The following is a 26,756-nucleotide window of genomic DNA, read 5'->3' as shown; positions in this document are numbered from 1 at the left end:
AGGTTGGAGCCCTGCATATGGCTCTGTGCTCAGAGCCTGGAGCCTGCTTCAGATTCTGTGTCTCCCTCTTTCTCTGCCCCTCCCTCGCTCACGCTGTCTCTCTCAAAAATAAATAAACATTTAAAAAATAAATAAAAATTATTTTATCATCCTAAAAAGAAAACCTATACTCATTATTAGTGACCACTCATTTCTCCCTTCCCCCAGCCCTTGGCAACCACTATTTTACTTTCTGTCTCAATGGATTTGTCCATTCTGGACATTTCATATAAAGAGAATCATATCATATGTGGCCTTTATGACTGATTTCTTTTACTTAGCATAATGTTTTCAACTTTGATCCATGTTATAGTATATATCAGTACTTCATTCCTTTTTTAAAAACATTTTTATGTTTTATTTTATATTAGAGACAGAGACAGAGAGAGACAGCGAGAAGGGGAGGGGCAGAGAGACGGAGGCAGAATCTGAAGCAGGCTCCAGGCTCTGAGCTGTCAGTACAGAGCTCGACATGGGGGTTGAACTCATGAGCAGTTGAGATCATGACCTGAGCTGAATTTGGACACTTAACCGACTGAGCCACCCAGGTGCCCCACTTCATTCCTTTTTATGTCTCAGTAATATTTCAGTGTATGGATAGTACCACATTTTGTTTATACAGTCATCTGTTGATAAACATTTGGATTGTTTTTATCTTTTGGCTATTGTGAGTAGTGCAGCTGTAAACATTCGTGTACAAGTATTTGAGTACTTGTTTTCATTTCTTTTGAGTATATACCTAGAAGTGGAATTATTGGGATATAAAGTAACTCTAAGATTTACTTTTTGAAATAGTACCAAACTGTTTTCCACATTGGCCGTATCATTTTGCATTCCCACTAGTAACATACGGGGTCCAGTTTCTCTACAATCTTGCCAAAACTTGTTATTTTCTCTCTTTTCTTTTTATAAAAATTCTAATAACCATCCTAGTGGGTGTGAAGTATCTCATTGTAGTTTTGATTTACATTTCCCAAATGACTAGTGATATTGAGCATTTTTTTCATGTGCTTCTTGGCCATTTGTATATCTTCTTTTGAGAAATGGCTATTCAAGTTCTTTGCACATTTTTGAATTGAGTTGTTTTTGTCGAGTTGTAGTTCTTTATATAGTATCCTTTATTTTTTCAATTTGAAAGTAGTCGTTTGTTAACTGTCCAGATTACAAAAATAATCATGGTAGATACCTCAGTTAATCTGTTTTTTTAATTAAAAAAATTTTTTTAATTGTTTTTAATTTTATGTATGTATGTATGTATGTATGTATGTATGTATGTATGTATTTACTTCCAGGTTAGTTAGCATATAGTGCAACAATGATTTTGGGAGTAGATTCCAGTGGTTCATCCCCTATGTATAACACCCAGTGCTCATCCCAACAAGTGTCTCTTAATGCTTTTTATCCATTTAGCTCATCCTCCCTCACACAACCCCTCTAGCAAACCTCTGTTCTCTATATTTAAGAGTCTCTTATGTTTTGTCCCCCTCCCTGTTATTTTTGCTTCCCTTCCCTTATGTTCATCTGTTTTGTATCTTAAATTCCTCATATGAATGAAGTCATAGATATTTGTCTTTCTCTGACTAATTTCACTTAGCATAATACCCTCCAGTTCCATCCACGTAGTTGCAAATGGCAAGATTTCATTCTTTTTGATCGCCGAGTAGTACTCCTTGTGTATATATACCACATCTTCTTTATCCATTCATCCATCAATGGACATTTGGGCTCTTTCCATACTTTGGCTATTGTCGATAGTGCTGCGATAAACATGGGGGGTGCATGTGCGCTTCAAAACAGTAAACCTATATCCCTTGGATAAATACCTACTAGTGCAATTGCTGGGTCCTAGGGTAGTTCTATTTTTAATTTTTGGAGGAACCTCCATACCATTTTCCAGAGTGGCTGCACCAGTTTGCGTTCCCACCAGCAGTGCAAAAGAGATTCTCTTTCTCCACATCCTCGCCAACATCTGTTACTACCTGAGTTGTAAATGTTAGCCATTCTGATAGGTGTGAGGTGGAATCTCATTGTGGTTTTGATTTGTATTTCCCTGATGATGAGTGATGTTGAGCATTTTTTCATGTGTCGGTTGGCCATCTGGATGTCTTCTTTGGAGAAGTGTCTATTCATGTCTTTTGCCCATTTCTTCACTGGAGTATTTGTTTTTTGAGTGTTGAGTTTGATAAGTTCTTAATAGATTTTGGATGCTAACCCTTTATCTGATATGTAGTTTGCAAATATCTTCTTCCATTCTGTTGGTTGCTTTTTAGTTTTGCTGATTGTTTCCTTCGCTGTGCAGAAGCTTTTTATTTTGATGAGGTCCCAGTAATTCATTTTTGCTTTTGTTTCCCTTGCCTCCAGAGACAAGTTGAGTAAGAAGTTGCTGTGGCCAAGATCAAAGAGGTTTTTGCCTGCTTTCTCCTTGAGGATTTTGATGGCTTCCTGTCTTAATTTTAGGTCTTTCATCCATTTTGAATTTGTTTTTGTGTATGGTGTAAGAAAGTGGTCCAGGTTCATTTTTCTGCCATGTCGCTGTCCAGTTTTCCCAGCACCACTTGCTGAAGAGACTGTCTTTATTCCATTGGATAGTCTTTCCTGCTTTGTCAAAGATTAGTTGGCCATATGTTTGTGGGTCCATTCCTGGGTTCTCTATTCTGTTCCATTGATCTCAGTGTCTGTTTTTGTGCCAGTACCATACTGTCTTGATGGTTACAACTTTGTAGTATAGCTTGAAGTCTGGGATTGTGATGCCTCCTGCTCTGGTTTTCTTTTTCAAGATTGCTTTGGCTATTTTGGGTCTTTTCTGGTTCCCTACTTTAGGATTGTTTGTTGTAGTTCTGTGAAGAATGCTGGTGTTATTTTGGTAGGGATTGCATTGAATATGTAGATTGCTTTGGGTAGTATGGACATTTTAACAATATTTATTCTTCCAGTCCAGGAGCATGGAATGTTTTTCCATTTGTGTGTGTGTGTGTGTGTGTGTGTGTGTGTGTGTGTGTGTGTGTCTTCTTCAATTTCTTTCATAAGCTTTCAGTAGTTTTCAGTATATAGAGTTTTCACCTCTTTGGTTAGGTTTATTCCTAGGTATTTTATGGTTTTCGGTGCAAATGTAAATGGGGTGGATTCCTTGATTTCTCTTTCTGTCACTTCATTATTGATGTATAAGAATACAACGGATTTCTGTGCATTGATTTTATGTCCTGTGACTTTGGTGAATTCATGGATCAGTTCCAGCAGTTTTTTGGTGGAATCTTTTGGGTTCCATGTAGAGTATCATGTCATCTGCGAAGAGTGAAAGTTTTTCCTCCTTGCCGATTTGGATGCCTTATTATTATTATTTTTTAATGTTTATTTTTGAGAGACAGAGAGACAGAGCACAAATGGGGAGGAGCAGAGAGAGAGGGAGACACAGAATCTGAAGCAGGCTCCATCCAGGCTCTGAGTTGTCAGCACAGAGCCCAATGCTGGGCTTGAACCCATGAACTGTGAGATCATGACCTGAGCTGAAGTCGGACGCTCAACTGATTGAACCACCTAGGCACCCTGCTCAGTTCATCCTTCTAATGAGCCTGTTGATCTGGTCTTCCCTGTTGTGGGCATCTCCACCTTTTGCCAAACGGGTGGTTTTTTTCTTTATTCCCCCTCATGGAGAAGATAATATGAAGGGCCATAAGAAGTTATTTGCTTCTTTGAAATATATTCTAACAGTATAGATCTTGTGAATCAGATCCTCCATGCAGATAATGCCATATTTACCAAGAGAGTGAGCAGTCAATGTGTTATCTGTCAAGGTAATTCACTTCTTGTTGATTTTGCCATAACCACACTTGTAGATCAGTTCATTTACTGACTTCCAGTTTGGGTACTCCCATATTTATATAGTGTCTTTTGATGCTGTTCAGTTTATCTATTTTTTTCTTTTGTTGCTTGTGCTTTTGGTATCAAATCCAAAGTCATAAAGATTTCCCCCAATGTTTTATTCTAAGAGTTCTGTAGTTTTAGCTCTTAAGTTTTGATGCTATTGTAAATGGTATTGTTTTCTTTTCCTTCTTTTCTTCTTTTATTTTCTTTCCTTCTTTCTTTCTTTCTTTCTTTCTTTCTTTCTTTCTTTCTTTCAGTTTATTTATTTATTTTGAGAGAGAGAGCATGCGCACGCATGTGCACTGTCAGTGCAGAGCCTGACATGGGGCTTGAACTCACAAACCATGAGATCATGATCTGAGATGAAATCAAGAGTCAAGATTAACCAACTGAGCCACCCAGGCACCCCTGTTTTCTTTTCTATCTTTAAAATATTTTTTAGGGGGTGCCTGGGTGGCTCAGTAGGTTGGGCATCCGACTTCGGCTCAGGTCATGATCTCGCAGTTTGTGGGTTCGAGCCCCGCATCGGGCCCTGTGCTGACAGCTCAGGGCCTGGAGCCTGCTTCGGATTCTATGTCTCCCTCTCTCTCTGCTCCTCCCCCACTCATGCTGTCTCTCTCTGTCTCTCAAAAATAAAATAAAACATTATAAAAATTAAAAAAAAATTTAAAAAATAAAATATTTTTTATTGGGTTGCCTGGGTGGCTCAGTCAGTTAACTGTGTGACTTCGGCTCAGGTCAGGATCTCATTGTTCATGAGTTTGAGCCCCGCATCAGGCTATCTGCTGTCAGCACCAAGCTGCTTCAGATCTCTGGCCCCCCTCCCCCCCCGCCCCGCCCCTCCCTCACGTGTGCACATGCTCTCTCTGTCTCTCAAAAATAAATCAGTAAATAAATAAACATTAAAAATAACAAAAAAATTTTTTATTAAAGCAAAAATGAGTACAATGAAAAGAGATGAATTAAAAAAAAAACAGAAGAGTAATCTTTGGTTTGGGAGGATTCTTATATTCATGTAATGAGGACCCTTTAATTTTAGCAGTGGAAGTGTTGGAATGCTGACATAAGATCAAGTTAGGAAAAGAACACCAGTATCAGGTCAAAGCTAGTTGGTGTCTTCCAAAGTGACAGTAGAAGATACCACAGGGTAAAACGTGGGCGGAGCTGTACTCTTTTCACCTCAGAAGAGAACTTTATGTGCTACAAGAAGAATGCCTCAGTCACCCAGGGTTCTAGGGAAAGGAATTAGTTTCTAGCAGTATTATTATAGGGGAAATGGTTTTCTTAATTTCATTTTTCAGATTATTGCTAGTGTAAAAAAATACAATTGATGTTTGTATTTGTCTTGTATCCTATAACTTTGCTGAACTCTTTTATTTTTTAGAATTTTGGAATTTTCTTTTTTAAAGTTTATTTATTTGAGAGAGAGAGAGAGAGAGAGAGAGAGAGAGAGAGAGAGAGAGAATGAGAGAGTAAGTGGGGGAGAAGCAGAGAGAGGAAGAGAATCCCAAGCAGGCTCTGCGTTGTCAGCACAGAGCCCGACGCAGCGCTCAAACCCATGAAACATGAGATCATGACCTGAGCCAAAACTGAGAGTCAGATGCTTAACTGACTGAGCCATCCAGGTGCCCCTAGAATTTTCTATGTACAAGATCACGTCACCTGCTTAACATAAATCTTGACTATATAAGTTTTCTCCTCTCCCATACCTAGACCCTTGCACAGTCTGAGTTGCAGGCCTGTTGTCTTCACAGAAACTTGTTACTTTTATCATATTCTGTTGAAATGATCTATTTAAAGTGTCTGTAATCCCACTTAGCTTTAAGCTCCATGAGGATAGGGACTATGTGTCATTTACTTTTGTTTCGCCAGGGTATAGCACTGTACCTGGCATAGAATAGGCATCTATCCATCCATCCATCCATTCACTATATTGTGGTTCTTCTATATGTTAGGCATTGTGCTAAGTGCTGAGATATAGTAATGATTAATACTTGTTATTCTTGGGGCGCCTGGGTGGCGTCCGACTTCAGCCAGGTCACGATCTCGCGGTCCGGGAGTTCGAGCCCCGCGTCAGGCTCTGGGCTGATGGCTCAGAGCCTGGAGCCTGTTTCCGATTCTGTGTCTCCCTCTCTCTCTCAGCCCCTCCCCCGTTCATGCTCTGTCTCTCTCTGTCCCAAAAATAAATAAACGTTGAAAAAAAAATTAAAAAAAGACTTGTTATTCTTGCCATTGTGGAATTTAGAATCTAATGGTAAATATTTATATTAAGTAATTACAAGGGTGATTACAACACAAAGAGAAACATGGCATATTAGTTTCCTATTGCTGTATAGCAGTATTACCATGAATGCAATAGTTGAAAAGAATACGTATTTATGATATCTTTTTCTGTGGTTCAAGAGTCCAGTCAGGACTTGGCTGGGTCCCCTGCTCCATGGTCTCACAAAGCTGTAATTAAGGTGTCGGGTTGGGTGGAGATCCTGACTGGCTCAGTCAGAAGAGGGTGTGACTCTTGATCTCAGGCTTGTGAGTTCAAGCCCCATGTTGGGTGTAGAGATTACTTAAATAAATTAAAAAAAACTTTTACAAAATGGTGTCATCTGGGGCTGACATCTTATCTGGGGCTCAACTGGGGAAGGATTTGCTACTAAGCTCATGTGGTTGGTGGCAGCATTCAATTCCTTGCAGGCTGTTAAATTGAGGGCTTCAGCTTGATATGTTTCATATTGGCAGCTTGAGTCTTTGAAGCTAGTAAGCGAGTCTTCTAGTAAGATAGGTTATAATCTTATGTGACATTTAGGTCACAGTTAATTCATTTTTTTCTTCTTATTTATTTATTTTTTAAATTTATTTTTTTTGGAGAGTGCAAGCAGGGGGTGTGCAGAGAGAGGGGGACAGAGGATCTGAAGCCGGCTCTGTGCTGACAGGCTGACAGCAGTGAGCCCGATGTGGAGCTTGAACTCACGAACTGCAAGATCATGAACTGAACTGAAGTCGGATACTCAACCGACTAAGCTACCTAGGTGCCCCGCAGTTAATTCATTTTTGATGTTTTAAATTTTGAGTCACCTTTGCCATATTGTATTGGTTAAAAGTAAGTCACAGACCCTGCCCAGGCTCAAGGGGAAAGGATCGCACAATGGCATGAACACTAGGGGTAGGGATCATGGGAGCCAGTCTAGAGTCTGTTGCCACACATGGATTGCAATGGGAGTACAAAAATCCATTGTCTAATTTGGAGCGGGAGAATGCTCTTCTTGAGAAAGTGAAGTTTAAGTTGAGACTTGAAGGGTAAATAAGAACTAGCCAAGTGAAGGAATAGGTTGGAGAAATGAACATTCCAAGAGGAAGGAACAATCTATTTGTAGGCCTAGATGAGAGAAGTCTGAGATGCAGTTAAGGATCTGAAAGAAGTCTAGAATGGCTTCAGCAGAGGGTCGGGGAGATTGGTAAGAGATGAAATATGTTGCAGAGGTAAGCAGGGGTTTATTGTTGAGGACCTCATCATCTGTAGAGGTCCTCAAGGATAAGAATTTTCGATTTTATCTTAAGAGACTTGCTTTTAATTTTAAGTAAGTGGGTTGGAGAGGGTAAGAATTGATTCAGTTTGGCAATAGTCCAAGTGAAAGATGTGATATGTGACTGTGGCAGAAGTGTGCATGGTGGTAACTGGAATGGTGTGGAGTGAAATGATTTGAAATACTAGACATGCTTTTTAAAAATCTTTTAAAAAAAACATTTATTCATTTTTGAGAGAGAGAGCATGAGCTGGGAGGGGCAGAGAGAGAGACAGAAGATCTGAAGCAGGTGACAGCAGAGAGCCTGATGCAGAGTTCCAACTCACCAACCGCGAGATCATGACCTGAGCTGAAGTCAGACGCTTAACCAACTGAGCCACCCACCCGGGTGCCTCTAGACATGCGGTTTAATTTACCAACTTAAGTATGCTTATAAAAAAATTGAGAGATACTTTGAAGGTATTAACTGTAGCATTTGGTGAATGGTTGGATGTGATGGTGAGAGGAAGGAGGAATCAAAGATGATTTCAAGTACAAGTAGCTGGATGTTTGAACTCTGAAGGAGGAATGTATTTGATGATTTCAGATTTGGATTAGAATGTGAAACCTCTACAAGCAGTTAACATCTAGAGTTCAGAAGACAGATCTGGCTTGGAAATGTAGATATGAGCTATTAACGTAGAGTAACTGGGGGCGCCTGGGTGGCTCAGTCGGTTAAGCGGCCAACTTCGGCTCAGGTCATGATCTCGTGATCTGTGAGTTCGAGCCCCGCGTCGGGCTCTGTGCTGCCAGCTCAGAGCCTGGAGCCTGTTTCAGATTCTGTGTCTCCCTCTCTCTGACCCTCCCCCGTTCATGCTCTGTCTCTCTCTGTCTCAAAAATAAATAAACGTTAAAAAAAAAAAAACATAGAGTAACTGAAGCCATGGATATGAATGATGTTATACAGGGAGTATAAACAGACAGAAGAGAGCCTGGGACCAAGTATTGAGGAACTCAAACATTTAAGGGTTGAGTAGAGAAAGGAAGAGCTGGCAAAGGAGCCTGAATACAAGTAGTAAGGGGGTAAGAGTACCGGTGTGTGTATCTGTGTACCTGTGTGTTAGTGAGTGAGAGAGAGAGACTTGATGAAGAAATTTGAACCTAGGATGAACACAAAGTTTGTGTTCTTTTCACTGTACCCTGTATAACAATACCTAACTTGTAATGTTGGAAGGATCAAATGAAATGTGTAGGGCATCTTGTACAATGTTTTGTTGATCGAGCAAATAATAGCTTTTGTTATTTTAGATGTTATTTTCTCTATTTTATTTTTGCACAACAGTTCAAATTTGATCTTAGGTTAGCCCACTATTTTTAGATGTGATTTCATTTTTAAAAATTTTATTATTGTTATTTTTATTAGAGAGAGAGAGCACAAGTGGGGAAGAGGAGCGGGAGGGGAGAGAGAGGAGAGAGAATCCCAAGCAGGCTCCATGCTGAGTGAGGACCTGACCCAGGGCTCAATCACATGACCGCAGGACCAAGCCTAAATCAAGAGTCTGTCGCTTAACTGGGCCCATAGCTGAGCCCCAGATATGATTTCATTTTTGATGGTCATGTGATATCAAATGCCTTCTTTTCTTACAATTATCATATTTTTCATAGCATGATTGCCTCTTCTCTCCTTTGTACCTCCTGTATACCCTATATAGACTTTTATCAGAGCAATGCTACATTTTATGACTTTTTTTTTTTTACGTGTTTGCGTTTCTCTGTTAGATCAGACCTCCCTATGTTTTTCATCTCTGTGTCTTCAGCACTTGGCACAGACTCTGCCAAGTAGTGGGTACTCACTAAATATTTGTTGCATGAAAAAAACCCCATATATATGTTATAAGAATATGTAGAATTTGCTAATCAAATTGTACACCTGAAACTAATATAACACTGTATATCAATTATACTTCAGTATAAAAAGAAAGAAAGAAAAGAATGCATTGAGAAGCAACATGAGAGAGAGATAGACTCTGGAGCTAGACTGCCTCTGTTTGAGCCTTTAAAAATTTTTTTTTCTAAACCCAATATGAGGCTCGAACTCACAACCCTGAGATCAAGAGTCAACATGCTGCATCACCTGAGCCAGGCAGGCACCCCTATACTGACTCTATTTGAATCTTGGCTCTACCACTTATAAGCTTTCTGACCTTGGGCAAGTTACTTGACTTCTGTGCCTCAGTTTCTGCATCTGCAAAATGGAGGTAATGATAGTACCTACCTTATGGGGTTGTTGAGCAGATGTAATGAGCTAGTATATGTAAAGTATTTAGAATACTGTCTAGCATATAATATACCCTATATAAGGGCTAGTTATTATTTCTATTACAAATGCAGTTAAGATTTTGAATTTTGTGCTAAGTACTATGTTAAGGACTTGTATACATGATCTTTTTATTTATACAAATATTTATATTTGCCACAATAATTCTATAAGCAGTTATACTTCCATTATATAAATGAGGAAACTGCTCCTGCCCTGGAGCCATTAAGAAGCAGCAGCCGTAGCTCTATGCTACCCTCTGGCCGGGGGCCTAAACAAGGGCCATGAGGTGACTAAGAACGTGAGCAAACTGAGGTATAGCTGCTGCCACAGGCGCCTCACCAAGCACACCAGGTTTGTGTGGTACATGATCCGAGAGGTATATGGCTTTGCCTCATATGAGCAGCCTGCATGGAGTTGCTCAAGGTCTCCAAGGACAATGGTGCCATCAAGTTCTCAAGAAAAAGGTGGAGACACACATCCATGCCAAGAGAAAGAGAGAGGAGCTGAGCAACATGCTAGTAGCCATGGGGAAAGTCACAGCCAAGAAGGATTGAACTCCTCTCCTCTGTATGTAATAGAAACTTTTGGAACTTGGAAAAAAAATAATAAATACATAAATAAATGAGGAAACTGAGGTCCAAAAATGTTTAATGTCTTGCCAATAGGTAAATGGTACAGCTAGGATTTGAATTCCTATCTGTGTAATTGATGAATGGAATATTATAGCTAATTTTGATCCAGTGTACAAGAAAAAATTTAAAGATTATTTTATTAATTTTTATATATTTATGCTATATTTTTAGAATACTCTGTGTGTGTGTGTGTGTGTGTGTGTGTGTGTGTGTGTGTGTGTGTGTGTATGCTTTCTTATAGAGTTCAACCTGATTCATTTTGAGTGGCAAGTATACAACTAGTTATGTAAGTTAGAGGCTTGGGCGCCTGGGTGGCTCGGTTGTTAAGCATCTGACTTCAGCTCACGTTATGATCTCACGGTTCATGAGCTTGAGTCCCACTTTGGGTGAGCATGAGCCTTGCTTTGGGTGATCACAAGCTCTGCTTCTGGTGAGCATGAGCCCCGCTTTGGGTGAGCCCCGCTTCTCTCTCTCTGTCTCTGTCTCTACTCCTCGCTCACTTGCGCTCTCTCTCTCAAAAAAAAAAAAAAAGAGGCAAAGTTCCTACTTTCTCCCCCTTTATATTTTCCCAAATTGACAGCATCATGTGGAAATGCCAAGCTGTAAGAAATAATAAACTTATAAACTAAAAGAGCCAGATATCTGCCATCTGCTTGGGTACTGAAAAATTGATTTATTCACATTCATGGTTATACATTTATTATTTAGTGCACATGGAGTTGTCATGCAAACTCTAAATCTGTAACAGTATTAACAGTTGTGGTATAAAGAAAGTAAGGGGAGCATTTTAGTATGTGAATGTTACTTTGTTCTAAGATGTTTTATTTTTGTGCTTGGGAAGGTAAAGTTTTTGTGTTCTCTGGTGGTTTTATCTACTTTGAGAAGTAAGATACTGGGTCTCAAAATGCTGGTGTTGCTGCAGCGGTCTTAGTGTGCCAACTGCCTACAATTTTTTAGTCTCTCAAACTACATCTTGTGAGATCTGCAAGACACTGAATCCTTTCTCTTTCAAATGTGATCATTGTCACAATCTGAATCTATAGAAACTCAAGGATTTTTCTTAAATTGTCTATATTTTCATAGTTGTGTTTGTTCTCTTCTCTTCTCTTCTCTTCTCTTCTCTTCTCTTCTCTTCGAGAGAGAACATGAGTGGTTGAGAAGGGCAGAGGGAGAGAGAGAGAGAGGGAGAGAATCTTAAGTTAATGCAGGGCTCAATTCCACATACTGGGATCATGCATGACCTGAGGCGAAATCAAGAGTTGGACACTCAGCTGACTGAGCCACCCAGTGTTTGTGCTTTTCCATCTGCCTCTCTGAGACCTCACCATAAAAAGTGTTTTCATCAACACTATGTGTGATCCTCTTCTTAACAATATGTAATGACTGCATGCTTTCATAGTCACAGTGTCAGAGAAGAGTTAAGTTCTATAGTCTTGAAGGTGTATAAGGAAGCTTTTATAAAATGACTAAGAAGTAGACAGGATGATGTGAGGTAGTGAATGTTCTACCTGAGTGTGAAGGTTAGGAGTAAGCCCGTTAGCCATCTCTGGTACTGTTTAGTACCAGTTTTTAGAGTTACTGCTCTGACTGCAATGTCTGTTTATACCAAAGCTGTTTGGAGGAACAAAGTAATGAGTTCTGGGAGTAATTTGAACCTACCCCCAAACTCCAAAACATCAGTGAGCAAGATGTGTGTGGATGTGTGTGTGTGTGTGTGTGTGTGTGTGTGTGTGTGTGTTTGTCCATGTTTGTCCCCTTGTGTCAGATCAGCCATTTCAGAAGTAAATTGCCCCATATAGTCAGAGAATTAAGGTAACCTTCAGTATGAAGAATGAGATTAAAGAAGAACAAATGTAGAGAAAACCCTTCATTGTACAATATTACTCTGGCATGAAAGCAGTGTTTTATAGGAATTGAGCGCTTTTTAAAATGTTTTTCTTTCTTTCTTTCTTTCTTTCTTTCTTTCTTTCTTTCTTTCTTTCTTTTTCTTTTTTTTTTTCTTTCAGGAATTGAGTGCATTTTTAACCATCAGAAAATGTTTTCAGTGTTAGAAACAGTCAAGGAAAAGAGTGGATAGAGACACTAGAGCAGCAAGGCTTGAACCTTAAGTATCTTTACATGGGGAGGGTGTGAAGAAGGAGAAGAGACAAGTAGCAGTCAGAGATAGGTTCATAAAGTTCAAGGAAGCTGCCAGAGCTACCAAACATAAATTCCAAAGAGCTGACACCGTGTTACAGACATTTACAAAAGAGGGTATAAAGAGGAAAACAAACTTCCCTCCCCACCTTCTACCACCCTTTTTAAAGGAGTTTAGCATTGAGAAGTGTGGAGAAAGAGGGTGGTAACAGTCCACTGCAATTTAGGGCTTTGCACCTTGGTAATCGTCTTTGTTGCATAGCCTTATTGTCTGTCAAAACTACTTCTTGCTAAATTTCCTATTGTGTTCCTTGTTGCATTTATCTGGTTTTGTAACCTCTTTGAGATACTGGGGGTTTCAGAGCAGGAGCTCTCCTGGGGAGGTTTGGTGTTTGGCTGGTGTGGAGGGGAAATGATGTATTTTATAGGAGGCACTGTGTATCATATGTGCACTTAAGGTTCACACACAGCAATATATGATTGGAGCTTTTGGCCCTTTTCAGTACATTTAATATAACCCCTAGAGCTGCTGTGGGAAGTTGGGCTAAGTAGTAAAGAATATTGTAGATGTCTCAGTGGGCCAAGCTCAGCACTCAGTGAGTGACAAGTGATAATTTATCAGGTAGCAAATTTTACTGTGTTCATATTGCTGTGTAGAAATACCTGCCAAGATCCTTCACTTTAATTGATAATTCGGCGGGGGGGGGGGGGGGGGGACAAAAACTAGAAGCACACAAGTTGTATTGTACAACTTGCATTCACTCAGCTCGTACAAGTATTTCTGTAAATGATATGATATATGTGAAGGCACGTGAAAGATACTACAAAAAGTTGATTCTAGAGTGTATTATTTTGCGTCAGTGAGAGTGAGAGAGTTGGTTACTGTCCTTTTGTGTAATCTCATTGCACTCTGTTGCTACTTCTGTTGCAGCATGTGATAAACATTGCAATTATTTGCTATCTTATTCATTTATTTACTCAGCAGATATTTAGTTAATACTCATTAGGTGTAGGACATTGAGCTAGGTGTTAGGGATAGAGGAATAAAATCCTGCCCTAAAAGAGCTCTTAAATATAGGAAATATATTTAAAACACAGTATTTGCTAAAATAGAACTTTAGCAAGAGCCTGAAATTACTCAATACATATTTGCTAAGTGTGTGAAAGTATGCATAGGGTACTAAGGAATATAATACTGGGCACCAGTATAAACATTGTGTGAAGGGGTCAGAGAAGGCTTCATAGAGGAAGTCACCCTTTAGTTTTCTTGAAGGAGAAAATAGAGCTTGTCTGGTGGACAGGTAAGGGAAAGGGCATTTCAAGCAGTTGGAAAAGCATATGTGGAGGCACAGAGGAATATTCTAGGAACGGTGAGAAATTTGATTTAGTTTAAGTCTGGTGGATGCATGTAAAGGAATGGCAAAACTGATGAATCTAGAGAGATAGGCAGGAGCTAGACAATAAAAGATTTTTTCTTTTAATTTTTTCTTTCTTTTTTTTTTTAATTTTTAAAATGTTTATTTTTGAGTGAGAGAGAGACAGACAGACAGAGTGGGGGAAGGGCAAAGAAAGAGGGAGACACAGAATCCAAAGCAGGTTCCAGTCTCTGAGCTGTCAGCATAGGGCCCAATGCAGGGCTCAAACTTACAAACTGCAAGATCATGACCTGAGCCGAAGTCAGACGCTCAACTGACTGAGCCCCCCAGGCGCCTCTAAAAGATTTTTTCTTGATCCAGAGTCACTGCAGATATGTTTATTAGTTTTTTGTATTCCCAAGTCAGCTTTTGGTTTGTTGAATCTCTCAATTGTTTCTTTGTTTCCTATTTCATTAATTTTTGCTTTTATCTTTATTTTTATATTTTTATATGGCATTTTTAGTTGAACTCTAACCCATTTTTACCTTTTTTTAAATGTTTATTTATTTTTGAGACAGAGACAGACAGAGCATGAACAGGGGAGGGTCAGAGAGAGAGGGAGACACAGAATCCAAAGCAGGCTCTAGGTTCTGACCTGCCAGCACAGAGCCTGATGCAGGGCTCGAACTCACAAACCGTGAGATCACAACTGGAGCCGAAGTCGGAGGCTCAACTGACTGAGCCACCCAGGTGCCCCTAACCCATTTATTTTTAATCTTTTTTGCAAATCAGTTAGGATTGTTTTTGGCAGTGTGTTACAGAAACCTGAACACAGTGGCTTATTCAAATTTTTCTCAAGAAATCTTGAGAAATGCCTATGCTGTGCAGCTGCTTAAGGAAGTCCTCAACAAACCAAGCTTCTAGTTTCCTTGTCTTTAGTGTGTAGTTCGTGGCCTTTTGGTTACAAGGTAGCTGTTCTTGATGCAAGCACTACGTCTTTGCTCCAGTCTATAAAAAACGATAAAGGGCAGTTTCATCAGGGAAACATTTCTAGAATCCCTACCTAGCAATTCCCACTTATATCTCCTTACTTAGTACTATGTCACCTGGCTACTCTAGAGAGAGCGGGGGAGGGAGAGAGAGAGAGAGAAAGAGAGGGAGAGAGAGAGAATCCCAAGAGGGCTCTATAATGTGAGTGTGGAGCCTGATGCAGGGCTGGAACTCATGAACTGTGAGATCATGACCTGATTCAAAATCAAGAGTCAGATACTTAACCGACCGAGCACCCAGGCGCCCTGAATGTTTTAATTAACCAAGCACATTGCCAACTAACTGAGGTCCTGTAAGTCAAGAAGAGGGGGAAAATAGATGTTGATAAACAGTGTGTCTACTATGCTTGTTTTTAATTATTTTGTTGTTGTTGTTGACTTCTAATTTTATTTCATAGTGGTCTGGAATGTGGTTTTGGAACTACATTCTTTGAAATTTTTTGAGAATTCCTTTATGATCTAGGCATTTTGGTCAATTTTTTCATATGGACTTGAAAAAAAAAAAGATAAATAAAGCCTACCTTTACTGGGACAAGATTGAATCAAGCATATCAGTTTTGTTATTAAAATGTATCATATCAGCCATCTGGGTGGCTTAGTCTGTTAACCATCCAACTCTTGATTTCGGCTCAGGTCAAGATCTCATGGTTTCTGGGTTTGAGCCCCACTTTGGGCTCAGCACTGACAGTGCAGAACCTCCTTGAGATTCTCTCTCTGTCCTCTCTGTCTCTGTCCCCTCCAATGCTCATGCACATGTGTTTCTGCTCTCTCTCAAAATAAATAAACTTTAAAAAAAAAGTGCTATATCCATACTCATTTATCTTCTAGAACTTTCAGTTTCTGAAAGGTATGTTAAATAATCCCATGAAGACTGTGGATTTGTTAAACTTGCCTTGTGTTTTGTCAGTTTTTGTTTTATATATTACAAGTCTGTGTTGTTAGATACATACAAGGTCATAATTATTATTTCTTGGCAGTTTTGTAAGGTGCATGCAGTGCTTTTTCCCTTAGATTAGTTGTTCTCAAGCATTTTAGCCCTAATGTTTCCATTATCTGGGTTCAAATTCTGGCTCTCTCGTTTACTAGATGTAGGATCTTGAGAAAGTCCTTTTAATCTCTCTGTGCCCAATTTCCATAGCTGTAAAATAGGAGACATTAATAATACCAACCTCCCAGAATTGTTTTGAGGATTGAGTTAATATATATATATATATATATATATATATATATATATATATATACATATATGTATATATGGTATAACAGAGCCTAGTATGAAGCAAGTGCTATGAATAATAGCTATATTATTGCTACTATAACAATTTTTTAATGAATTCTGACTACCTTGGAAATGAAATTGATAGGTAATTAGGTTACTGTTGTTCATAATTATAAAGCATCAACATGATACCCTAACTCCATGATAAACAAGAAGTAAAAGAAAATTAAATTAGTAAAAATATACATTTCAATATGCAAAATTTGGGGCCTGACTACTGTAGAAAATTTAACGAAGTAGTCTGATGCTTTTACCCTCTCACAAATGACTGGTTTAAAATTTTTTTTTTTTTAATTTTTTTTTCAACGTTTATTTATTTTCGGGACAGAGAGAGACAGAGCATGAACGGGGGAGGGGCAGAGAGGGAGACACAGAATCGGAAACAGGCTCCAGGCTCTGAGCCATCAGCCCAGAGCCTGACGCGGGGCTTGAACTCACGGACCGTGAGATCGTGACCTGGCTGAAGTTGGACGCTCAACCGACTGCGCCACCCAGGCGCCCCTAAAATTTTTTTTTAATGTTTTTTTTTGAGAGAAAGAGAGAAACAGAGCGTGAGTGGGGGAGGGGCAGAGAAGGAGGGAGACAGAATCTGAAGCAGTCTCCAGGTTCTGAGCTGTCAGCACAGAGCCCAATGTGGGGCTCGAACCCACGAAGCGTGAGATCATGACCTTAGCTGAAGTCGGACACTTGATCAACTGAGCTACCCAGACGCCCCACAAATGATTAGCTTTAGATTTAAGAGAAAGAAGACAGAAGCCATTCCATGCAAGAAGAAAAATTAAAGAGCAGAGATACCAGTGGATATTAGAATAAAAGTATAACAGACCAAAAAAATCTAATGGACTAGACTTATTTGTATGTGATAAGGGAAAGAGGACAGTGACCTCAAATGAAATAGCGATAGCTTGCCAAGGCAAATTACAGATTGATGAAGGAGAGAAAAGAACGAGGTATGATATATCTTTGCCAGCTTTATCAGTGTTTCTTTGTAAAATATTCATTTAATCTTGAATGTTTCATTGAGGGAAAAAAACTTGACAGAGTAGGAACACTGGTAAATTTATTTGTGAGCAAAGCAAAAATATGCTTTTAATTTATGGTTGATTTTTTTTTTTTTTTTAATTTTTAGAAAGAGAAGGAGAGTGCAAGCAGGGGAGAGGGGCAGAGGGAGAGAGATTCTTACCATGCTCAGCACAGAGACCACTGCGGGACTCGATCCCCTAACCCTGGGATCATGACCTAAGCCAAAATCAAGGGTTGGGTGGTCCAACGACTGAGCCACCCAGGTGCCACTCTAGTTGATATTTTATTTTAAGTTTATGTTGAGAGAGAGAGAGAGAGAGAAAGAAAGAGAGAGAGAACCTGCGGAGGAGAGGCAGAGAGAAATGAGACAGAATCCCAAGCAGGCTCTGCACCATCAGTGCTGAGCCCCATGTGGGACTGAAACTCACGAACTGTGAGATTATGACCTGAGCCAAGATCAAGAGTCGGACACTAACAGCGTGGAGTCTGACATGGAGCTCCATCTCAAGACCATGAGATCATGACCTGAGCTGAAATCTAAGAGTCAGATGCTTAACTGATAGTCACCCAGGCTCCCCAGCATAGGTGATATTTTAAAATAAAGGCTAAATAAATCATTGTGAGTATAAAAACTACAAATGGGTTCTGATACATATTGTATAATACAATACAGTTGTATAGGATTCAAATACTATATGACTATACTATACTTCAAATACTAGGAGCAGCATTGCTACTGGTGGTCTGATTTTCTGAAATGTTGACCAATTCTTCATGTGTTCTTCTGAACATAATGAAAGAAGTGATTTTTCCTCAATTCATAATATAGTTGTATTTCTAGAGAATTTAGTATATATTAAAACCATGCAAGATGACTTTGTGTTTTTGTTTTTTTTTTTGTCAAATGGTGTTAGAATCCAAGTTCAGGTAATAATACATATATATGTTCTTCATTTACATGAATGTCTAGCAAGATATTTGAATTTCATACAGCACATAGAACAATGCTTCCTTGTGCAGTACTGTCCTGGTACCTTGCAGGATGTCTAGCATCTCTGGCCAGCAACACTCCTTGCCCCCAGTCATTGTTATAACCAAAACCTTAATCTAAAAACTTTAAAAACACCTCCTAAGTGACTTGTTATAGGCTCTATTGAAAATTATTGCTTTAAACACTGCATATGCCTAATACTTACGTTGCTATACCAGCTTACTGTATACTTATTGTATATTCACTGTGACTTCTTGACTGGAAGTCCTAAGCGATTCATTTAACAGTTAACTTAATGATTAATTGCTTTGTGACAGTTCTTATGTTCTTGTCCTAATTATTATTTAATTCTCTCCTTACTATTTCTCTGAACTGGTCAGAGGTTTATGTTTCTCATTTGCTCTAGAAATTAAGCCTCCTGACTCAAGTTAACTATTTAAATTCAGCAAATATTTTTTGAGCAATTTCTAAATGCTAAACTAAAGGCACTGTGCCAGAGAAGGGATTCTTAGCTTGATTTTATACCACACTGCTAAAAGTGAATATATGGCATGTGGTTTGTTATTAAACATATGCAAATAATTTAATTTTAAAAATATAAATTAGAGTTGAATTAGAGGTACCCCTATATTAACTGTCACTCTCATTTGTGGTTAATATGCTTATTTGAATGGAATAAAAATGGGCTATAGAAATAGCTAATGGACATAGGATTGTATTTGTAACCTGTAATTTATTTTTTCTATTTGAAAAAATCTAATGTTTGTTCATAGTTATATAATTATTGTCATGTTTCTCTTTCCTGCTTACCTTTGTATGATTTTTGACAAAAATCTAGATTGCCCATATAAAAATAAGTCCTACATGTCAGAAGGTGTGTATGTGGGGTGTGGAAGAAAGCTGAACTACCCTTTCAGGGATAGAAAAATGAACGGGGCAAGTTCTTGGCTTGAAGCATATGGGAAATTATTCATATGTAGTTGTAGATTTTTTAATCTCTTTTTTAATCTGATTTTTAAAAATGTTTATTTATATTTGAGAGAGAGAGAGTGCGTGGGTGGGGGAGGGCAGAGAGAGACGGAGACACAGAATCTGAAGCTGGCCTCAGGCTCTGGACCATCAACACAGATCCTGTCGCGGGGCTCGAACCCATGAACCGTGAGATCATTACCTGAGTGGAAGTCGGAAGTGTAACCAACTGAGCCACCCAGGCGCCCCTGTAGTTGTAGATTCTATGTGTCCATAGAAGGAGATGAGTTCAGGATCTTCCTATGTTGCCATCTTGAACCCAAACTGCTCTTAGACATATAGAAGATAGGTAGACTACCAACATACAAATGCAATATGCAAATTCTGTAATACAATATGCAAATTATGTAATGCAAATTCTGTAATACAGATAATTAAGGGTAGAGTAGTAAGAAAACACAGAATGGAGCATCCAGTTTTTCTTGAAGTAAAGAGATTTTTCCCAGGGAAAGTGGTGTTTCTATATCTTGAATAATTGAAACAAATTTAGTAGGGAGATTGGTATTGGGCTCAGGAGGTGAGGATTGCATCAAGGCAAGGAGAATAGTATATGTCAAGGCAAGGAAGTATGAGATTGTGATGCATTTGTAAGAATTACAAATATAAATATATAATAGATAAAGATGGGGGAGGAGTGGGCACGGGGATAGACAGGGAGCAGTAGATGAATTTAGTTTTGCTAAGGAGTTTGGACTTTATTCCTTAAGTATCAGTGAGCCATTGAAGAATTTTAAACTGGAGAGCAACAAGATAACTTTGTGATTTGGGGGCATGGATTACTGGAAGACCTGACAAGCTGATGCCTAGTGTTGATCTATAGGCTTCTCAACATCCAGCACAGTGCCTTGCATAGAGGATGATACTATTTGTTACTATTTGTACCTGAAAAGACTAATGAAAGGTAATCGGTCACTTCCAGCCTGCATGTACACACTTGACTGGACTTTTGTTTGTGATATGTAACTCTTGTTTGCAGATCTGGAAATTATCTTCAACTCAGGTATTAGTTTTAGGGTCTGAATCTTTGATCAAGGGGAGAAACTGTGTTCTTGATAGTTGCCTGCCTAATGCCACTGAATGTTTTCTTGGTGTCTGTGATCATTCATTCTAAGTAGCAGTTCTCAATTTTTCTGCTCACCCTTTATATAGTTCTCTTTCTTCTGGTTGGCCTCTTCCTTTAATTTTCCCATTGTTCATACTTTATCCAGAAGAACTGTGGGATGATGGGGGTTACTCATTAGAATACTACCATGCTGGTAGAGAAACTCTTATGTACACAGACATTTCTGGTGACTTAGTATTGTTATTGATTGTATCTGTGCTTTTTTGTTTGTTTTGGTATATTACTGAAACATCTTTAAAACCTGCAGGGTACTTGGACTTCTGAACATGTGAATATAAGCCTCTGTTCTATAAAACTTTAATTTTGTCTGCAGTTAGATGCCATGCTCTCTCAGTTTCCTAATGTGTGTGTATCTGTGTGTCTGTGTATGTATTGAGGGAGTGTTGTCAGTGCATTTTTTAAAGGCCTAGAGGGGTACTCATCAAGCTTGAGACAATAACTACTTGGAATGAACACAGAAGATTGCATTTAATGGATTGGATAATCAAAGGGACTTATTTATTTTTATTTATATTCTTTTAATGTGTTACAAAGAAAATATATGCATGTATTATTTAGGTAAAAATTAATATAAATTGAAGTTGAAAAGTTATATTTTCTATTAGAAATTTTAGTCAAATATACTGTGAAAGAATTGGAAAATGAAGAAAAGTAAAAGAAAATAAATCATTGATATTAGTTCTACCACCAGTGACAGTCACTATTAACATTTGATAAACTTACTTCCACTTTTTGTTTTAGCATAGGCTTGGGCATATATCATATGCAGGATTTTTTTTTCTGTGATTAAAAAACTGTTCTTTATTTCTTAATGCTAAATTTATGGGAGAAAATAAGATAAATTTTTTACTTGTTTCTTCCAACTTTTGGAAGCTTTAAAAATCTATAGAAAATTGGGAGTGCCTGTGTGGCTTAGTCGGTTGGGCATCCGACTTTGGCTCAGGTCATGATATCATGGTTCACGGGTTTGAGCCCTGCATCGGGCTCTGTGCTGACAGCTCAGAGCCTGGAGCCTGCTTTGGGTTCTGTGTCTCCCTCTCTCTCTGCCCCTCCCCCATTCACGCTTTGTCTCTCTCTCTCAAAAATAAATAAAACATTAAAAAAATTTTTTTAATTAAAAAAATAAAAATCTATAGAAAATGGAAAGAATAGTATAAAACCCCTATAGTCCCTTCACCTGGATTTGCCAGCTAATGTTTTGCTACATTGCTTTATCTATCTGTATTTTTTTAAGATTCTATTTTATTTTTTAAAGTCATCTCTACACCCAACATGGGACTTGAACTTACAATCCTGAGATCAAGAGTTACATGCTGTACTACTAACTGAGCCAACCAGGTGCCCCATTGGTATTTTTTTTTTTTTTTTACAACACTTGAAAGCAAATTGCAGATATCATGACACTTTAATATAAATATTTTAGTATATATCTTCTAAGAATGCGTTCTTCTACGAGGCCATAGTATCATTATTTATAACTGAGGCAATTAACCTTAATTCAGAAAAATAATTTCATATACAGTTCCTATTAAAAGTTTTCTTATTTGCCAGCAAAGGTGGCTGTTTTTTGTTTTTTTTTAATTAAGTAAGCTCTACGCCCAACATGGAGCTTGAACTCATGACCCTGAGATCAAGAGTCACATCCTCTACCAACTGAGTCAGCCAGGGGCCCCAACAAAAAGTTTTTTACAGCTTTTTTGAACCCAGAATCAAATCAAGGTTTCATACATTTCATTTCAGGGGTTATGTCTGTTAATGTCACTTAATCTAGAATATTCCCCCACATTTTGTTTGGAGAGTATTATCTAGTTGTCTTTTAGATATTCTGGATGTGTCTAATTGTTTTCTTATGATTAGATTTGACTTAAACATTTCAGTATGTATATTACATCACATCAGAAAGTTGACAATGCCAGGTGTTTCACTTTTGGTAATGCTAAATGTGACCAACTCCTTGGTTAAGGTGCTAACCAGCAGATCTCTCCATTGTAAAGACATATTTTTCCCTTTGTAGTATATAAGTAATCTTGGGGGTATTATACAGCAATTATATATACTACTGTTTTTCACTTAAAATTATAATTGTATTTTCTGTGTTATGTCAAATTCACCTGATATGCTAAATTCTTATGAGCATATAGTTTATTTTTTTAAATATATTTTTAATGTTTATTTATTCTTGAGAGAGACAGAGACAGAGTGTGAGCAAGGGAGGGGCAGAGAGAGCAGGAGACACAGAATCCAAACCAGACTCCAGGCTCCGAGCTGTCAGCACAGAGCCTGGTATGGGGCTCAAAATCACTAAGATCATGACCTGAGCCCAAATTGGACGCTTAACTGACTGAGCCACCCAGACGCCCCTATACTTTCTTATTTTTATTAAAAATAATACCTATTTATTGAATGCTTATTGGGCCAACCTCTGTGTTAGTTTGCATCCATTATCTCATTTATCTAACATAACACTATTTTGTCCTCCATAATCGTGCTAGGAGATAGAGACTATTGTTCTCTTCATTTTACAGTAGAAGTCTTCACAGAGAAGTCATTCTAATCATGTAAGTATTAAAACGTTGTATTCAGTCTGCTCATTTCCTGACCTGGAGCCCTTCACCACTCTGCTATGCTCTTCTTTAGAAAGTAGATTTGAAGATCCTGTGGTAGCATCAGATGAATTTAAAAGTCAAGGAGAAGTACCGATTTTCTCTTCTGTTATCTTCTTTCTCCCTCTCTCTTTTTTCTTGCTTTTCTTCCCTCCCTCTCTTCATTTATTTATAATTATGGTAAAGTACATACAAGATTTACCATCTTAATCATACTTAAGTGTATAATTCAGTTCACATGGTTGCGCTACCAGTCTCCAGAACTCTTCATCTTGCAGAACTGAAACTCTATACCCAGCATACAACTCCAAATCCCTCCCCTTCCCCTAGCCTCTGGCAACCACCATTCTACATTATGTTTGTATAAATTTAACTACCCTAAGTACCTCAAGTAAGTGGAAACATATGGTATTTATCTTTTTGTGACTGGGTTATTTCACTTAGCATAATAACTTCAAGGTTCATCTGTATTATAGCATGTGTCAGAATTTCCTTTCTTTTTAAGGCTAAATAATAATATTCCATTCTATGTATACTATTTTGTTTTATCTATTCCTCTGTCAGTGAGCACCTGTGTTGCATATACGTCTTGGCTATTGTGAATAATGCTGCCATGAACATGGGTGTGCAAATTGAAACTCTGCTTTCAGTTCTTTTGGGTACATACCCAGAAGTAGAACTGCTGGATCATGTGGCAATTTTATTTTTAATTTTTTGAGGTCTTACCTTTTATAATAATACTTTTATTTTTAAATTTTTGATAGAGGGCTCCTGGGTGTTTCAGTCGGTTAAGCATCTGATTTGGGCTCAGGTCATGATCTTGTGGTACACGAGTTCGAGCCCCGCCTCGGGCTCTGGGCTGACAGCTCAAAGCCTGGAGCCTTCTTCAGATTCTGTGTCTCCCTCTCTCTCTGACCTTCCCCTACTCATACTCTGTTTCTGTCTCTCTCAAAATAAATTAAAAAACATAAAAATAAGTTAAAAAACATTAAAAAATAAATTTTTGATAGAAATATAGTTGACATTATATTAGTTTCAGGTGTACAACATAATGATTTGACAATTATATACATTATGAAATGCTCACCACAATAAGTATAGTTGCCATCTGTCACCATACAATGTTATTACAATATCATTTACTATATTCCGTGTGCTGTGATTTTCATCACTGATGCATTTATTTTATAACTGGAATTTTGTACCTCTTAATCCCCTTTACCTATTTTACCTATCCCTCCCATTTCTCTCCCTTAGCAGCAACCATTTTAACATTTATTTTCCAAGGTAGTTAAAGATGTCACTCTCTTAGGAATATTCTTATTAATAGTAACCATGATCTATCTGTAGAGGACAAACTTAAGCAAAAAAACACCTTCTTTTAACTCTGAAAATCTAAGTCTATTTGAAGGGTAATTAATTTTTGTAGTTTTGGAAACTTGGAATGAAGATCCTCCTACATTTAGGCAGGTACCCCATCTTTTGTGGACCTCTATATTTAAATGATACTTTTTTCTTCCTTTATCAACTGTAATCTGTATTTTAAAAATCTATCAATGTCTATTAATCTTTTGAGGTTTCACTGAAGTTCCATGAAGTTTTTGCCTAAGTGCTCATTCTGTCAACATTTCAACATTTATATAAATACTTTGTGTGCTGTGTTTTATTCTTCATTGTCTTTCTTCTCTGACTCTCCATATAGCTTATTATTTGTCCCTTTCTAGATGGTAAACCCCAAAAAATTTTACCAAATTTTATATTTCTTTTCCATTTGAATCTTCCCCCCAACCCCTGCCCCCCTCAAAAAAAAATTACTCCTGGCTCACTTCTGCCCAAATAATTCACCTGAATAAATGATTCACTGGCCCTTAGATAATATATAGAAAGTATATTAGAAGTTTCACTTAACTGTTGTTGCCATTGTTTTCACTGTGCCCTTATGATGTGCCAGGCCTTCCAGGCACTGCAAGACAAGGATGGATACAGTATAGATCCTGGTATCAAGATGCTTTATAGACTGGTGAGGAGATATTTATGTACAGAACCATGTGATGAGTGGTATACTGGTGTTATGAATGTTGTTCTGAGGCGGCATAAAGATGGAAACCACAAATAAATGATTCCCAGAGAGTCAGGCAGGAGGGAACATTTGGGTGTGGTCTTGAAAGGTAAGTAGAATTTGAGGTGCTAGAAGAAAGTATTTTATGCAGATGAAAGATAGAATGCAATGAGTTATGAACATGTTCATCATCTTGTTCACTTTTTTAAGGAAATAGGATTTTTTCTGATTAGTTTGAAATACAGATTGTTGATCCTTGAATTTCACATTGTTTTAATATTGAACTTTCTTAAAAGCTCACATTTTGTTAAAATTTCCGAGTGATAGTTTTCAGATGATGAAAAAAGAAGAATAGCTTTCAGAATGGAGAGCCCTTATTAAAACACAGATGTCTTCTGTAAATAGAGTTGGAAAAATACTGTCAGTGTGTTCTTTGTATATAAACGTTTCTTTTAACTTATCCATGCAGGATCTGAAAAGGAAAGTCACTTCTCTTTCTTCAATCACGAGGTACATGACAACAGAATCATTGATGCACTAGGAAGAGAGTTGGGTTCCAAATCTCACTAAGAGATCTAGAAGAGGGGAGAGACAGCCAGTGTTCTGCCTCAGTTTTTCTAACCAGGGTCCCTGTGGCTCTGAGTGTTTTGCTTCCTCTTTCCCTTATGTCTGGCTGATCTGAAACATTGTTTCTTTGAACTCTTAAGATAAAATGTTATGTCTGTCCTGTATTAATAGATATGCTGAAATTCTGGGGCTGTTGTCATTTCAAGGAATTTCTGTAGATTGAAGAGTTAAGTAGGTTGTCATATTTTCTCCTGAAACTTCCACTTGGTCAATTACAATATACTAAAAGAATACTCAAAGCCCATAGGACGATGACATTTTTGCATAGCAAGTCTCTGTTGTGCCAGATCTGAAATGTTTTTTTTTAACCAGAGAGTAAGGAGGTCCTTGGTACTTGGTAATTTTTCTACTGCCTCATTCATAATTTCTCAGTAGGAAAAACACATTTCAGTAAATAATTGAGTTTCTTTTGGGTAAGACAAAATATTTTCTCTGGTAGTCTCCTTTTGCTACTACTGAGACATTTAGAGGGTAAAAACATAGTTAATTTTCTTGTGAGTAAAGTATTACAGTTATTGGAAACTGTGGAGTGTGCATTGAAATTATAAAACAATAGTTTTACATGCAAAATATATTGAATTCTGTAGAGAATAAATGTTTCAGAAGTAGACTTTCCTCTGTGTGTACGGGTAATAGTGCGAATGGCGTGACCCATGTTTTTTTGTATCTGACTTGAGTATGTTTATGTGATTATAAGGTACTTTGGGTTGGCCCACTATATTATCCCTAAAAGGTCCACTGACTTCTTTCTATATTTAACATGAATGCTTTTTTTCATATATATTTATGTGTGCGTACACACACACACACACACACACACACACACACAGATGCACACACACATGCTGCTTGGGGGAGATTTTGAGGATGTGGCTTTAGTGTCCTATAAAGATAGTTTTATAGTTCCTTAAGTGTTATATAAGGCTTATGCATATATCTTTTCTGTGCACACTTAAAATTCCACAAAGGGGACTTTTTCCTGTTAGTGTCCTAAGACTCAGCAATATTGACCATAAGGAACTAGCCTAATAAATTTCCCCCATTTTTTTCTAAGGTATTAAAAAAAGCTGCCATTTCTTGAGGTGTTATTAACAATGTTTTTCTGGCCAGCTTAATGTGAAACAGTTTTG

At 38.0% G+C, this 26,756-nt stretch overlaps 1 protein-coding gene and 1 pseudogene across 3 annotated transcripts in view; both read left to right on the top strand.

Annotated features, from left to right (window-relative positions):
* The window catches only part of TESK2 (testis associated actin remodelling kinase 2), a 131,082-nt gene that overhangs the window by 37,583 nt on the left and 66,743 nt on the right, over window positions 1-26,756 (top strand). The window lies entirely within an intron of this gene.
* LOC106970158 (60S ribosomal protein L36-like) lies at window positions 9,947-10,833 on the top strand (annotated as a pseudogene).

The sequence above is a fragment of the Acinonyx jubatus genome, chromosome C1 (assembly GCF_027475565.1).
Source record: "Acinonyx jubatus isolate Ajub_Pintada_27869175 chromosome C1, VMU_Ajub_asm_v1.0, whole genome shotgun sequence".
Classification (NCBI taxonomy): Eukaryota; Metazoa; Chordata; class Mammalia; order Carnivora; family Felidae; genus Acinonyx; species Acinonyx jubatus.
This window is presented reverse-complemented; position numbering and strand designations above follow the sequence as displayed.